At 34.9% G+C, this 3,980-nt stretch overlaps 1 protein-coding gene across 4 annotated transcripts in view; it reads right to left on the reverse strand.

Annotated features, from left to right (window-relative positions):
* LOC110462612 overlaps positions 1 to 3,980 on the reverse strand; it is a 65,583-nt gene that overhangs the window by 35,503 nt on the left and 26,100 nt on the right. For 3 of the 4 annotated variants that reach the window (XM_021516645.1, XM_021516646.1, XM_021516648.1), the window contains 2 exons: positions 1,247 to 1,397; positions 371 to 523 (listed from right to left, as the gene is read on the reverse strand). The gene's annotated coding sequence lies outside the window, so the exon portion shown is untranslated. The remainder of the gene's footprint in view (positions 1 to 370; positions 524 to 1,246; positions 1,398 to 3,980) is intronic. The other variant, XM_021516650.1, reaches the window with a different exon arrangement.

Here is a 3,980-nt window from a genome sequence, read left to right on the forward strand (position 1 = left end):
CATGTACAATACAGCCATTTATGTCATAGTGACTGAGTTTACAGAAAGATAAAAATGGCCATTTTGGAACTACTTTTCCAAATATATGGAGGCCTAACGTGGCCAAACTACCAATTCTAAACTATATAATCACACATGAAAAAAACACAATTAAATTTAATTGTGGGTTCTGGTTCTCATTCCCTTGTAACAAAATAAATCATTTTGTTCACCTTTATTCTGTATTTAGCCTAATAATACCCATTTTGCTGTAATAATGTTATACCATATTTTGTATACTCATGCTATTCTCATTGTCAATCAATATGTCAACGCGTATCACTTCAAATGCTATTTAGACATTTATGCTTATGTATTTAATGATCCCTACCTCTACAATGGAATGATGACTGCATCAAAGCTATGGTCTTGTTGAATTGGTATTTCAGAAGTTGCTGTTCAATGCACAGTGTTCAAATTTCCAATGTCTCGTCTCCTTCGATTCCTGTATGATTCCTCTTCTCCTTTCTACAATCACCTAAATCTTACACACATACATAGTTATATATTTGGTCAATATTCAACAGCATAAAAATCAAATTTAATTCCCTTTCTACATTTACATTTTAGAATGAAAGTATTAAAAATACCCTGGTGTGAACTTAGAAAATATTAGGCAATAACTAGCAATTCTTTTACAGGCTGTAGTTTTCAAAACATTGTAGAAAATTTATGCAAAAGTAACTAAGTAACACTGTTTTCAAAAGTGTTGTTATTTTTCTCTTCCTGCCAGTAACAGATGAAACACAGTGTTGAAAGTGTTGTGCTGTGTTGTCAGATTTGCACCTCTTGTCACTACCCTTGCCCCTTAACATTTTCCTTTTCCCAGTATGTACTCCAGAACCTAACCCAAATTTCTTCTTTCGAACACCTTTTCTCGGCATCTTGCAATAAGATAATAAAGTACAGATATGTTTTGATTTCAATACAGATGATATATCCACATGTTATGCACCTTGGCTTCCGTAGTAGACTGAGGTAACACTCAGAGTAAAATAACTTTTTAACTACAAATGTAATTTGTTAAAGTAGCTTTATTATGCATTGACATACATTTAAATACATGCAGGAATAAAATAAAGTATAAATAGTTGATGTTTTAATACTTAGAAATGAACACGAAATCAACATGACAGACTGTCAGTAACCTCTGTAAAAAAGTATCAAACAATAGATATGAGCAATGTTCACATTGCAAACCAATTACCTGAATGTTATAAACACATGATGTTTCAATGCCGCAACAGTGTTGTTTCGATCAATCTTCGGATCCCCCTCCACAGTTCATTAATCCCTCCGGCTGCAGACCGGTTGTGTTTACCGTCCAAACCGGAAGTCACGGGGCAAAGAATTTTGCACTAAAAACGAAACATGTATTTTGCATGAAGTAACGAAATCAATCATAATTTTGGTTGTAAGAGATATTTGTTTATGTGTTGATAAACATTGAAATATATTTGGTCGACATGTTCCTGGTAAACACAAAAATACATATCTCATTCATAACGGCCAAGGAATACGAAATAGTGCGGGAAGACAACGATTTTGTAAACAAATTTCACGCAATGACTGGTGAAGTGAAAGTAAGCAGATAAAGAGAATAGCAGACCCGATTGCCTATTTGGACATACAGTATACGCCTGGATATGCTTAGTATTGAAATACGTGGAGAAAAAACGATATGGCCCTATGGTATTAATACAACACCATGTGAAATTTCGACACCAAGTAATAACTGTTATCCAACATGGCGGCCCCCACGAAACATGAGGGTACCCTTGTTTGCACTTGCTATGTGCGGTTTATAAACTTGTTAGACGCAAATTAAGGCCCGTGTGACCTCGCTGTTGACATGTACTTTGATATTTGGTGTAAAGTTTTGAATTTGGTGTTTCAAAGAAATAGATTGACATGTTAAAGTTTTAGCAAAGCAATACTTTGATTATATATTATTCTGTCGTCATATTATGGTTATCTAATGGTACCTTATACAAAATTGCACCACTCTAATTGAAGTCCAACTAGTGATTTTTCGACATGTATATTTCGATTTCTTGCTAGGAGGTGAAAACTATGTAAATCATTACTGAATCCATGGCACCCACATTTTGTGTTTGTGGGGGGCTTGTTGAAATGGAATCGACAGAAATGCTAGTGCTGTTCTATTAAGCTCGCTAGTATCTTTGTCTGAGTTTGAACACAGATGAACTTAGTTCATTATGTTGATGGGCATGTATTGGAGAGAGTTTACTTTGTGTTTCTATAATTATACAGTGGTTTATGCGAAAGGAAGGGATCAGTGACTGGTTAGTTTGATTTTGCCATCTCCAAGGGATAACTGTTGGGATGGCCCACGGCGTATTTTCTGGGTCACCGAGATACGTGTGATCCAAGACCGTGGATTTACATAATTTATAATATTACCGGGTTCAATAAAATGGTATGATTTAATTATATTGCTGAATAAAACGATTATTTTTTGTTTTTACATGCAAGATTTAAATTAGTCCTAATATGAATACCCGGCCTCCTCTGCCCCGGCAATATATAAAAAAAAAAAAAAAAATCAGAAAGGTTTGTCCCTTGGTGTAGGGAAGGTGTTTAGCCCCGTACCATCTGTACCGGCCACATTCCGGTACTAAATTCAATATATATTTAAATATATCTACTATATGTTTATGCCTATTATCATTGTTGACATTTAATTGTAAATGTATGACGGGAGAAGGCTAGCTGTGATAAATTGTAAAAAAACTTGTTTTAATTTTATTGGCAACAAATTTATGTTTAAAGCTAAATAAATTTAAATTCTGAACATTGGCAAGTGTGCAATTAACTTCTAATGATGAATACTTGCTGTTCAATAAGTTTGAATACGGACTTAGAAATCATATAACTTGGTTTCGTAGTGCGGTAAGAGGTTGCAGTTGCCTGACGGCCCCTCTCTGGGGGCCCCTTTGGAAACCGTTTCCTGCCTAGTCAGGTGACGTTATCGGCGCTATTTTAAGCAGGGCTTTCCCGAACAATTCAAGTGGTCAAACTGGACATTTGGAACGGACTATGAATATGAGGGGTGTGTTCTCCTTTCTCCCACTTTTTAAAAACACATAAAGGCAGTAATGTTGTGATAGCAGTTATAGTCTGTTTCATGTATATTTTACCTGTTTTTTACCTGTGTTCTCCCACATTATCTGTAACATATATATATATAGTACTGTCATATACATATATACAGATTGTGTATAGTCTATTTTCATCCTTTTTAGCCATATCATATACCATTTTCATCAGCTAGATCATACAAAACTATTACGCGAAATCCACAAATATTTTATATATTTTATATACTTAATAGTATATATTTAGATGCTAATGCTTTGATTAATGTATTTTTTTTTTAAATTCAAATTTAGATTGATTTAATTTAGGGTGAAGTAAATTCATAATGGAGCATTATTTTCAGAGAATCTTTTTTTTTACCAATAAATTCGTCTTCAGTGTAATTATTAATAACTGAGTATCACTAATTTGATTATTTTCCCCTAAAACATAATCATTAGTTTAATTTCTATTTGATAAACCCATATGGAATGGGTCCACTGATATTTCTAGTTGATAATAATGAATCTTAACACCTTACGCCGACAATCTCTTCTGTGATGGAACGTTTTACATGTGCCCGACTCAGTTTTAGCAGAGGACATAGACGATGCTGATGTACCACAGGACACCACTCCATTTACAGACGGTGCTAATGTACCACAGGACACCACTCCATTTACAGACGGTGCTGATGTACCACAGGACACCAATCCATTTACAGACGGTGCTGATGTACCACAGGACACCACTCCATTTACAGACGATGCTGATGTACCACAGGACACCACTCCATTTACAGACGGTGCTGATGTACCACAGGACACCACTCCATTTACAGA

Source organism: Mizuhopecten yessoensis, unplaced genomic scaffold (assembly GCF_002113885.1).
Source record: "Mizuhopecten yessoensis strain PY_sf001 unplaced genomic scaffold, ASM211388v2 scaffold10813, whole genome shotgun sequence".
NCBI lineage: Eukaryota > Metazoa > Mollusca > Bivalvia > Pectinida > Pectinidae > Mizuhopecten > Mizuhopecten yessoensis.